Source organism: Amphiprion ocellaris, chromosome 7, assembly GCF_022539595.1.
Source record: "Amphiprion ocellaris isolate individual 3 ecotype Okinawa chromosome 7, ASM2253959v1, whole genome shotgun sequence".
In the NCBI taxonomy this organism is placed as follows: domain Eukaryota; kingdom Metazoa; phylum Chordata; class Actinopteri; family Pomacentridae; genus Amphiprion; species Amphiprion ocellaris.
This window is the reverse complement of record NC_072772.1, coordinates 3316891-3330230: the sequence shown is the minus strand read 5'-3', so window position 1 is coordinate 3330230 and position 13340 is coordinate 3316891. Positions and strand designations below refer to the sequence as shown.

The 13340-nt window shown below is 37.8% G+C and overlaps 1 long non-coding RNA gene across 1 annotated transcript in view; it reads left to right on the top strand.

Moving 5' to 3' along the window:
* The first annotated feature begins 4425 nt into the window (after positions 1-4425).
* LOC111575858 (uncharacterized) overlaps positions 4426-13340 on the top strand; it is a 29617-nt gene continuing 20702 nt past the window's right edge. The window contains exons 1-2 of the long non-coding RNA XR_002746775.3: positions 4426-4465; positions 10223-10308. This is a non-coding gene — a long non-coding RNA (uncharacterized LOC111575858). The remainder of the gene's footprint in view (positions 4466-10222; positions 10309-13340) is intronic.

Sequence of the window (13340 nt, the reverse complement as noted above, 5' to 3'; positions counted from 1 at the left end):
ATTTAAACCTCTGAACCCCAAACTGTTTAAGGTTTGAAAGGCATATTATCCTGAAATAGATCTTCTAAATCTTTTAGCTGTGAGGCAACAATGCTAACTAATGAGCCATATTCAACTTTCCATCTTGGAATTAATAATGTGTGACCTGCAGTTCTATCAGAACAATGAACCATGTCTAAGCTTAAAATTGAGGGGGTTAGAAGCAGAATGGTCTAACCTACAAAAAATCCAAACTGAGTTTTATATAATTTCTGTAACTTTTTTTTTTGGTCTAGAGTTTAGTGACAAATACAGCGTTACAATGGTGCTTTGAATGTTAGACCAATCTTGAAAACAAAACTTTGAACCCATATTTCTCAAAAACTGCAGAAAGTGGGTTAGACCACTCTGCATCCAAACCCTTCAATTGTGACATTCCATCAAGATCTCTTTGTTCAACATGACTAATTTAAACATTTATTGAAAAAAAAAAAACGAACAACATCAACCAGATTCTGCAAAAATCATAAACTTCTGAGCCTGTCAGTGCAACCAAGAAGCATGTGACAAAAATGTGGTGATTTTTCACTGAACTGAAGGCTGTATTTTCACAAAGCAAATAGTACACATGTATGGAAATTAAACAAAAATGTAAGCAGAAAAATATCTACAGTATAGACTCACCTTTTTTCTAAGTATTGGTAACACATGTGGACACAAGTTGATTCCATTTTTTTTTTCATTTTTTAAAAGAATAAATATTTAAGAAATCAAATTTTTGCATTTTTATGACATGGAATTATAACTTTGTCATACTGTAGAGAAGACATTCATTTAGTTCCCTCTACTTGTATGGTTGTGTCGTATCCATAGAGGTGCAGGACAGTGAAAAATGTGCCTACATTGAGAAAAATGCTTAAAAAAAAAGAAAAAAGAAAGCAGACAAAGTTACTGGAGTTCAGATTGTTTATTTGTGTCAGTTTTAAAGGGAAACAATGTTTGTTACACGTCAGCTAAAATTGAAACAATTATATTCTTTACATCAAGACAAAAACTGTGTGGCACAACATGGATTTGAGCTGAATGCTAATATTAGCATGCTACATAACATGTTCCCAGTGACACTGGTAATATGATGTAGATACCATGTTTTTGGACATGTTAGCTTAGTGTGATATATGCATATTTAGACCTGATGATGACACTAGAGTAGAACTTAAGGGTCTGGCAAAATTCATCCTGAAGGGAACATGAACGTCTGGATAAAATTTCAAAACAATCCATCCAATAGTTGCCTTCAATATTTGATGAAGTGGTTGACTGTCAGTGGAAATAAAAGCACCAGTCTTATTGTGATTTCTGATTTAAGTGTAAAACATTTAGGCTGGGCTTTTACTCATTTGTGTGAATCGGATTTTCAATGTGTTTTTCTTGCCTCTCAAACAGAACTTGAAACTTCCGGTTAAAAGGCTTTGATGCAGTAAAAAGTTCATCCTCCAGCCTTAAATGATTTTCCTCAGTGCTGCTCAATTTGAACCTGGCTTTCAGCCTGCTTCCCTTCATCTCCAATTATATGCCTCAGAACTCCCATGGTGCACTGCTGCCTTCCTGTCCTTTTCTTTGCCTCCAATAATGAGAAAGAAGGGATTGTTTCACTTCTTGGCGCTCGCCTCTCTCCAGATGCAACACACTGTTTCTTCCTCTCTGCTGTCATAGCTGTCACTTTTCGCTCTGTTTTGTGCTCTATATTATGAGCTTCCTCCCTGCGTCTCTTCTTCTCTTTTATTTATTCACCCTTTTGGTCCCTCTCTGTGTCTCTAAAGCTTCCCATTGTCACATCTCTCTTTTCTCTACATGCCGTTCCTTCATCTGCCTTTTAAAGTCGTCCTCTCTCCTGCGCTTCATTTATCTCGCTGCCTCTCCTGTCATGGTGGAGAAAACTGATAACCAGCTGTCTGTCAAGAAATGACCCTTAACTGCTTCTCCTCTACAAACCTCCATATAAAATAATGTTTTTCCTCTGTTTGCCAGGCATTGACACAGGACTTGTTTTTTGGAAAGCTGCCATGTCATTTTGCAATCAAACCATCATCAGTTTTTATGTGTTTGACAACAACCATTAACTGTTTCTTTTTTCCTGTAGTGAATAAAAACAATCATGTTAATAAAAAAAAAAACTGTTTTGGAATGTGGTTATTCTGTTTTTGGACAAATTTTAAGGACCAGTAAAAGATATTAATGCGATGCATGGCGAAACGCAAGTGTGTGTGCAAGAGAAAGAGACTCAGGCTGCGAATAAGTAAACATATAAACTTGTTGCATCATGCCTTTTCTACTTTTACCCTCTTTTTCTTTATGTAATCCTCTCCCTCTCTCTCTTTTTTGGATAAAACTGTTGCTCAGGTTGCACTAACACTCCTTAACGTGTTTAAACATGCTCACTTACAGATCAGACAGCAGAATCCTGCTCAAAAAAAGATTTACTGCTGCTCTATGTCAAATACAGTAAATACATGTAAATACATTTTTCACCTGGTTAGATCAGTCATAAAATCCACAACCTCATTTATTTTCCACCCCTCATGTTCAGTAATTTTACACCAGCATGGTCCCTTAATGAGAAAAGTTTGACAAAGTCATTTTCTCCTCTCCTTTCCTTTCATTTGTCAGAGCCGTCTTCCTTCATCTGGCTTTATTCCATTAAGGATTTAGTGAATCAGAGCCATTCTGATTGTGGTTCACAGACAGGACAATGCTGCTAATGCTGGGAGGTTTTATGTATTCAGGTGGTTCCATTCATTTATTCCTAATCTTCTTTCACACAAAATAGGATATTTCGCCAAAGCTGAAATATACACAGAGAAATATGAAGGCACTCTCCCTGCTTTACTTTACTAGAGCCATGTTATATGTTACGCTGGCTCAAAATGGAAGTCATCCATTTGATCATAATTGTATTAGTTTTGTACAAACACAGGCAGAATGCAGATTGATGGGGCTCCCCCGGTTATGTACATCCTTTGTGAGTCAGCATTAACTCGACTATATGGTCTCACAATGAGCTTTACACTAATGTGCACCATTAGCCCCTTTCACTCCCACTTTGCTTATCATCCTTGTTTCCAGTTGGGACAACAAATTATTGACTAACAGAGAACATTCTCCATTAGACAACCTCACTACAATGCACTGCACTCCTCTCCATCCATTCCTGCATGTTCTTCACATTTGACACCTGAAACGCCTCACTTTGTTGTTGATGATGTTTCATCATTTGACCCCTCATATAAATCAGCTTCAGTGCAGTGTTGAATTTTTAAAATGTGCTTGTTTTGTCATCTGAAGCTATCGTTCCTCATAGTAACTGGACTGGACAAATGGTAATGATGAGTTCTTGTTACAGTTTTCAGTTTTACAGTTTAAAGACAGTGTTTTGATATTGTGCAATAAGTTAAAATTTTCCTTTCAAGGACTCACTGGTTACATTATTTTCTCATTTGATTGGTGACACCAAACATATTTTAAAGGTCAAGGACTAGTCAAATCAGAGTCATGTGTATATAATATAATATGAATATGTGTCTAGTCAGGCATTCCCTCATCTGACCCCAAGCTGTTTTTTGATTATATATTTCACACAAGAAAGTCCTGGACAGTTAAGATGTACAACATTTTACAAAGTGCCCAAAGGTGTTACGGCTGCAAAAACTGCTCTGCTTTTACGTTATGGCTGCCAGTGTTTTGGTATGTTTTATAATCTTGAAGTAGTAATCTCAGTAAGTAATTGTTTTGGCTGGCGCTAAGGGAGTTTAATGGTTTAAGATAGCTTCTGTTTTTTTTAAGGTGCTCTTTATGGGGGTGGTCAAAAAAGAAAAAGAAGGATTGTAAAATAGACCAGCCAAAAGGTCAAGGAAGGTGGTATGAAGGTAGGACCATCGAAGTGCAAAAGACGTGAAGATTTTATTTTACAGTACTTCACCATTCATGTGAGACTTAAAGTGACAAAAACAATACAAGAAAATACTTTACAAGCAAAAATAATCTAAAAATTAACCCATAGCTACTTGAAAATAAAGGCCTATGTTTTGGCAGCACAGCCTCAACTCTCTTGAGGAAGCAATATATGTACTCCTTAAATATGGTGCTCAATCCACACCTTCTTCAATTCAGCCCTACCATCAACCAGCAGGGTGACCTGCTCCATAACCTTGATGCAAAGAAAACTGCAAACTACATCACTGTGCAAACTACAAACTTGTTGGCATTTCTAAATGTCTATATATTAACTAAACATTTGAAGTTTCGACTGAATGATGCCTTTTAATACAAAAGAAACATTCATCAAGAAAGAAAGAAAACTCTCCACTTGGTCTGGCCCAGTGATGTCATGCTGACATCACCAATACCTTAAATTCAGGAAGTGCTGTGCGGCCTCCTCCCAAACATCAGTCCTGCATGGTGAGTCAGAGCAAAGGAACAAAGAAAAGTAAGTACGAGCAAAGGAACAAACAATTAAACCACATTTGACCTGTAACTTAACAAAGGATAACTGAGGCAAATTAATGGCTGTTTGTTTTGCTTTAATCCCCCATGTGATGGATGTAAACTGTGACATAATATTACCACAAACAAATCTGGGAGAGTATGTGCTGCAATATTACACTAGCATGGTTAAATTAAAGCAAAATACACGTGAAGAAAGCAATATAGAAAGAAAGTATCAAGGGACAAGTGGTGAGGAAAAATAAAAGTTCTCACCTACCTTGTCACATGCAGACAAAGTCAAAAGCTGTAACTGAATTTCAGGAATTCTTTTATGGTATTGTACTATTGGGGCTAGTTTAAAACTAGGAATTGCAAACTGATGTATTGTGGTAGTAATTATCTGATGTGCATATACTCATACAAGTACAGATGGTACTTCGGTTATTTGTTTGACAGCCCCACAAATTAGCCCAGAAGAAGAGATGCTGTGGTGTTTTTAAAGGGATTTCCACACTGTCCAAGTTCTGTCCATTTGAAATTCGAATTTATCTAATTATAGCAACCTTAAGCTACAATAAAGTATGTTTTCATTGTTACATGGCCACCTGTTTCCATATTTTAGTAGTTGCTTCATAAATTAGAGAGGTCATGTTATATAATGTGTCCAGACACACAACAATGTCACTGTTGCAAACATCCTGCTGTGAAAAATCTTCCTTAGAGGCTTTCACTGTTAAATAATATCCAGCTGTGATTGAATTCAGGATTCAGTGATTTAACTGTAGCTGACAAAGTGTGACTATGTGTGACAGCTCACCTCACTGAAGTCTGAGTAAAAAACTAAGCAACACTGTCAACATTAGATCCTGACACATCTGATCTTCATGTTGAGGATAATGTATAATCCTAAAGTAATAAATGAAGTTACCACTGGTGTTTCACTTGCGTAAATGTGCACAGCTCTCCCACTTTGGAGATGTTCTTATGGTTCCTGCTGCTGTTTGACACTGCAGGTATTTAGTAAACTCATTGGAAAGACTCCTACAAACTGCTGGAAGCAACAAACTAAACTTCAGCTCCTATTAACATTTTGAAGTCTCTGTGTGCGGCCAACTAAAGGCAAACTAGTTTGACTCACTGGATGTCTACTACTGGTTCTTCTTTCACTTCTACTATCTACATGTTCCTGTTTTTATGATCCCCTTCACTACAGGAAGCAACAGCAGCCTGCTGTGGATTGCTGAGGATTTAGATAGTGCCGCCCTGCTAGTTGTCTTCAGTGAATTATCCTTTTAATGACAAAGTTCACCTCCTTGTGTGCAAATGTTCCACCAGAACAACACCGCCATCACTATTTAGCAGGAAGACTATCGCCCCATACTTCACTTGCCACGCCCAAAATGATTGTAATTGGTTGAAAGAAATACAAACAAGCCAGAGCATTCTTTTCTCCTAAAGCAGAATGGTGATATGGTGCAACAAGACCATTATGTAATGCAGAAGTGCACACAAACTTGGTCTTTTGTGATGTTTATGGTCAGCCTGTTGCATCCACTGGAGCATGAACATCCAAGTTTCAATGAATTAACTTGTCCTGTCAAACCCGTGGTGGCCCCCCACCCCCACCCCCACCCCCACCCCCGCCGGCCTTTTACAGGTAGCTAACATTTCTTTCAGCAACCATCAGATAACATTGCCCCATTGCCCTAATACTCAAAAATGAGGGACATAAAATTTAGATGTGGAAAAACAATCCAGAAAGAACAGAGAGTACCAATCAATGGGGGGCAGAACTTGACCTCACACATCACACACAGCAATTTTGCTCTTAAAACCACTCACAGTTTGATACTGTCGACTGCTTTTAAGAGTCCATTTAACAAACGCCACATCCGTGATAAGGTATCCTGATGTTGACCCTTTATGCCCTATTGCACAGGCCAAATGTTACAATACTCTGCACCTTAAAGCCTCCACAAAGATGTGTCAAAATATCTTCCCAAACCCATTTTTGCCCTAATTAAATTCACTCCAGCAGCCCCGCTCCATTAGAGCATTCACTTCTTTAATTGCCAGAGGACTTATCTCCTGGAAGCAACGCTCACCACCTACTGTTACAAATGGCTCTGTGCTTTTTGAAAATGGAGAAAATTAGACTTAAAGGGGGATCCTGGCCCCCCGTCGTCTATTAAATGTATTATTTTTTCAATTAATTCAGCCTGATACTACGCAAACCCACTATTCTTTATCTCTTTCATGTGTCATTGGGATGGTTGATGAAGCAACTTATCAGGATATTGACTATATAAATAGTCTATCTTGATGCTTTTGGGGCATCAGGCTTTCTTTCAGATACATACACACTCTAACACATGACAGATTTCTTTCTCCAAACTTGTCTCCTATTTATTCAACCAACAGTTCAGCCCATTTCAGTCAAAAAGTCCCTAAATTTTTGGCATGTGACAGTAATTGCTTCACAGTGGCACAAAGGAGAACATAATTTTTTGCTTTTACAGAATCTGTTCCCTGCAAATGAGTTATTTATGGATTTTTTTCTCAGGAAGCACATGGCACATTTCTTAAGCAGTTTTCTTCTTCACAGGAAACTGTTAAAGAAATGTGTGCACATACAGTATGTATATTATTAAACATTTGTATTTGGATCTTTATATCTTTATATGAATGAGGCAAAGGAAGAAGAATAGGTCCAGGAAAATCAATAAGCAGCGCCAAGATAGTGTTTCCCACAATAGCTGATTCATTGCATCATAATTTACAAAGAAATTCTTCTCTCTTCTTCTAATGAGGTGTGCTTGACATCGTTGGAGCCTGTGAAGAAACTCCACTGGGTATGAGAAATATAATGCCAAATCATCAAACTGGGATTAGCAACAGTATTTTTTAACACAATCTTTAAATAAGGGTTTACAGTTACTGCTAAGTATTTAGGCAGGAAAAATCAGACAAGAAAATCAGGCTGTGATTGGTCAGCACAACCTCACTGGCAACTTTTCTCAAAACTTTTGCCTCGTCATTCAGTTCAAATTCTTCAAATTGTATTCCCATCACGGTTGAATTACAAAAATGCATAAATATTAAGCCCACTTTGAGTTTTTCACTGTAAAAGGCCTGGCAGAGTGGCAATCTGGCTGGGAACTACTGTGGTATTTACGCAGAACAGACACACTGACCTTCTCTCAACTTGATAGAAAGCCTCTGTGACATTCAGCTGAATCGATCAGATTATATATATAAAAAAAACAGTCAGTTTGTCAACATGGACAGTAAATGATACCTTGCCATTTGGTTAAGAAAGACAGATAGTGGATGTTGGGAAATACAGATAGAGTGACAGCAAAATGGAGAACGAAGGGAGATTAAAGGAGACGAGAAGGTGGAGAGGAGGCTGCATGTGAGGCTGGTCATAAGGTTTAGCCTGTTGATCACAGTTGCAGTCAGAGGAGCCCCAGGGAGCAGCTGACCTTTGAGTGTGAGTGTGTGGGAACACACTGAAACTGTTTACTGAAAACTAAAGCGTACACCTGACTTAACTGACCTTTCTTTTAAGGTCCGTCCAGTGTGAACGTGAGGCGATCATATCAGGCGAGCAGTACAGACTCTGGGATGTGTCACTGAAAACTTGCAAGGTTACTGTAATGAATGTTTACAAGAAACATAATATTCTGTTCAAGATTATACGCCTTGAACACAGCATTAACATATTATCACCTTTAAAGTTGGTATGAAAAGCTTGCTAGCCATTGGTTACGTATTTTCACACTGAACATTTAAAGAGGCAACATTAGCATTCATTTGGAGTCGTGTTTCTGGCCACTTGGCGAAGGCCCAATGTCATCCGAGTCAGGAAATATGTGGTCCTTTTGCAGCTAAATGCTCTACTGTGTTCACTAGCTAGCTGGTCACTTTGTCTGTGTGGAGCATTTTTACAGAAACCCGCTGTGGCTGAAAACTGTAGTAGGTTTCTTGTGGTGAAAGACATGCCAAAATTCTCTTTAAAGCTTAGATGGGTAATAATTCTCCATTACTAACAGCAACGATTTTCACACATCATACTGTAAGTACTCTGGTTCAATGTTAATGTGCAGGAACTTTGAATAATCTTTTCTTTTCCATGACTACAAAGTAGTTCTGTAAAAACTTGTGACTTATAAGGATATCAGATCTCTCTCACACACAATGGTAGCTATAATAGACTAAACAAACTGAATAAACAATAGAATGAGTTTATGTTCATGTGGATTAAATACATCAGTGCAGTTAGTAATCCTATTATGTAATCGTAATTTGGCGTGTATAATCTGCTTATTCACTCTGCAAGTTTACACAATGTATTTCCAACCATCTCTCACATGTCATAATGTAAAACTAACTCAGGTTTAAATATGTGATCTCTTAAATGACCCCAGATGTGCAAGATTTTAAAAAAAAAAATGTCAGCACCACAAACCCAGCTGCACTTCTGCTCACTAGTTCCAACACAACATTTTTGCCAGCTGACGCAGTGTGATCACAATGTGTCTTTGGTACCAAGTTTGTTTTCAAGAGAGCCGTGCAGGCATCATTACAGCACAAGTCCCATGGGAAAGAGTCAACCAGGCGATCAGACGTGCTATTACTGGAAATGTGCCGAAATGTCTCGGAACGGGTGTTTAGGCTGGAAACACAGGACGAGCATGAGAACATACAGGCTACTGAGGGTTTGCATGTCGGTGAAGCTCTTTATGAAACCTCTCGTCTACTGCAGTTCATGCAAGGAAGAGCTGAGGAATGTGATGTTCATCAAAATAAGAAAGGGAGCACAAGAGAGAAATAAAAGAGGGACTGCAAAAGGAGGCATAATGGTGGAGTGATGCACAGATGCACAGAGACAGAAAAAGAGAGGCAGAAGGAGAATTCATTATTTTCCGGTCCAGTCTGTTGGAAGGCTGATAAGAGAGATCAATACCAGCTGAGATGCTCATCAGAATCATGTTTGTGTTGGTCTTCTTATGCGGTGAGCCTGGAATTAGATGAAGACAAATAAGAAAACAATGAATTTAACATAAAGGAAAAAAATATGTATGTATAGGATGGAAACAAAGACAGGCAAAGGAGACAAAAAGATGAATTTGAGCACAGACACATACAAGGAGAACAAAAGAGTTAATTGGATGCATGCGCTGGAGCTTAAGAGATACAAAGGACTTAACAGCAAAGTGGAAAATAATTTTCTCACAAATCTGCTAATTTGTCAAATTAGATTTCCCTATTCAGATAGATGCATGCTGTTCTAAGTATGCTAATGCGGCTTAGAGGCTGATTTCCATCAACTGGTGTTGTTGCTGAGAACCCAGTTCCACCACCAGTTAATGAAAATGACACGAGCAGGAAACACTGTTAGCCACCTCAATTCTGATGGTGATTGGGTTGTCAGAGGAAGCAGCGAAGCGGCATGTAAAGAAATACAGGTCAGAACCTGAGACAAATAGAATTTCCCTTCTGTGCTTTCCACTTGTCATTGTGATTACATCTGGGATATAAGAAGAGTTATTATGGTCAATCAGTTTAAAGACTTTTAGAAACCGAACTGAATCCATTGGTGAAGCTACGAAACAATGGCACTCAATGGACTTGTTGAAATTTAGACTCTGCTCTCCGTTTCAGCTGCATCTCTTAATTGATGGCCTGTTTTAAAGTGTCTGCAGTAATGTCATGCTTCCTGATGCACTATTTTTGCTTTTTCACACTTTTCCAGCCAAACTAAATGGAGCAACAGTGAGGCTGTTATGGACTTGGAAGGCAATGATCCATAATCTACACTCTCCAAGGAGGTTTCAGAAGGTAATTTCAACTTTGTCCTAATCTAACTTCACACCTGGAAGCATGTGCAGGGCAACACTGCTCCCTCAGACATGGATTGGTTCTGACTGGGAACACCTGACTCACCAAAATCTGTGACAGTTTGAGCAGAGAAAATGGAAGTCAGGCCACGTTTATCCATAAATAAAATTCAGCAAGCTGCTCTGTTGCCAGTTTTATCATTTAATTAAAGACAAAAAGTTTAGCCATTGTTTTTTTTTTTTTTTGTTCTTCCTTGGAGAAAGTGTGAAAAACTTCTACAATTGCAGGATGGTGGTGAATGCAAAAATAACAATAGTACATATACAGGGAAGTGTAAGAAGATGCCCCCAATAGACAGTAATATATGTTTAGTGTTTGCCAACATTAGCCTCCGTAACATTAGCCCACCACAAGTACTGATCCTAGCAGAGCAATAAAGGCTGCAGCTGAAAAAGCCCTGAGTGGATTGAAATGGCCAAGGATATGTTTTACTGCTCATGAACTGAACTTCTCATTTGAAGGAGGAAGGCGATGATGTTTCGCGTTTGAATGCATTCTTCTCTTTCTTCTTCAAACCACTTATACCTTGAATTTAATATTTTTATGTGACAACTGCAAACTCCATAGACTGAAGAAAAGTGAATGATCAAAATCTCCAAAACAATTTATAAAGAGACCTTGAAGTGAGTTGATTATTAGCCTTTCCGAGGCTGAGAACTTTGAAACTTGTTGCTAACATGGATTAGCGATCCTCAAGGTGCCCAGGAAAGTCTTTAATTCCATGTAAATGATGCAAACTCAATCAGCTGAGGAAGATCAGTATTTTGGTCAACAATTAGTGACTTACTTTATAGATGGTCCAGTATTTTCTAAAGCATTTCCAGGTCTTCCTGGGGCTTAATCGTGTTGATTTTGAGGTGCATTGTCTCATTTATGTACCGATTTTGTCAGTTATTGTAGGTGTTATTACCTTAAGTGTTGATTTGATTTCTTATTTTATGGGTTGTTCCAGCCTCATCTTGAGTGTGAAGATGCTTTTTTTCCATGTTATGATCTAGGACCAACATTTGCTTTTGTTAAGAAGCTGCTAGCGATATATAGACATCACCTGTTGAATCAAACATTCAATCAAAACTAAAGGAACATTAAGAAATAAACAAAAGCAGCGCATGAAGGTATGAGGAAAATTGAGAGGATTTATGTTGATGCTATTGAAATTCAAAAAATAATCACCTAAACACAAATCTATTCATATTTTTAAAAAAGTTTTCCATGAACTCCATTGTTCCAGGTAACAATTTAAAAACATGTAGTGTATAAAAATCACAACAAAATGCTTTGAACCCGTTTGAAAATGTGGTTAAAACCTGAGCACCACACAGCGGGTCCCCTGGCAGGTTGAAGTGCACTGACTTCTCCCAGTGCTGGTGGTTAATACATTTAAATGAATCTTACGGTGAGCATCCAGCCATGCCCAATATGTCTCTGTCCCTGTCAGCCTCCCGGGAGGAAAATGGAGGTCAGAGCCAAATAGGATAGGGTCCTTGGCAGGGACCGTAATGGCAAGTGCAGAGAGCATTTCTCAGCTTTGCTTACACAGCCTTGAAACTTTAAATATTACACCTCTTTATTTAATTTCTGTCTTACAATGCACCAATTTGGCTTGGGTCTAATAGAGGACAGAATAAGCAGATAACGCTTCAAATGTGCCATGTCAAAATTGGCCATCACGTTTGTTTTAGAAATGAGTTTGCTCAATCGAGGTATCTGTAGAAATCTGCTTTGACTGAAATGTCTCCTTCGGTGCCAACAGCTGCACGCTTTCATGTTCTGCTGCTCTGTGTCTTGGCAGATGTACACTGTTAGATATCTTGAACTGATTATCTGCCCACAGAGAGGTGCCATGCTACAAGTTTCCAAAACAGAGCTACTTTAAATAAGAGTTTACAAGAGTTTAAATGCCCACAACTGTTGTGGAAATGAGTGTGAAAGGAGCATAATTGTGGCTAAATGTGCCCAAATGTTCATCCATTTCCTGTTACATATTTTCTTTCTCTAATGCTCCAGTGCAAATGTAAAGACTCTAATTTGCAACCTCCGGCCATGCTTTCAATTAAATAGTTTTCCATGGTAGTCATATTGCATATTTCGTATTTAATCATGCAAATGAAATGTCAAATTTATGAGAAAGATACAATTATGCAGCTAACTGACTGTGGATATGTGACTGCAAAGTCACTAGGTGGTGAAGTAGCCTCTGCATAGTGACTAAAAACTAATGGCATGATGCCTACTGTGACTTCATTTGGTTCTCCACGGAATTTTGTAAATTGCATCAACTTTCACTAGATTAGCTTATTTTATTTCATATCAAAAAATATTTTTTCTTTCTTTTCTGGAAATTTTGAGAGTACTGCAAGAAACCTTGGATTAGCTGTGAAAGCATGGCCTCAAGTTAACATATATTCTTGTGACTGAGCTTATTGAGCTTATTAAACATATATCTGTGGAGTTGCTAATGAGAAACCTGGAAATATTGCAGTAGTTATAACAGTTTATTTCCCTGAAACTGCTGCTAAAAGACTGTCTATGCTAATGAATGTTATTCAGGAATTTAAAGTCTAGAGCACTGTCCCACTTCTCTTCTCTATCATTTAATTAGATGACATTATTCAGAAACTGAGGGATGGGATAGAACAATAGAGACATAAAGTGTAACCCCTTGGTTTTTTTGTGTATTTTGCACTTGCTGAAATATCACAACATTCATATATACATGCACACACACACATATATATATATGTATATATGTATATATATATATATATATATATATATATATATATATATATATATATATATATATATATATATATATATATATATATATATATATATATATATATATAAAACCATATATGCACTGTTAGGTATATGGTAATTCCTTGCTCTTGTTAAAGGTGAATCATGTAGGTTTTCAAAAAGGAATAGTTGTAGGTTCAAAAGTAAATTAATTCTAAGCTGCATTGCTG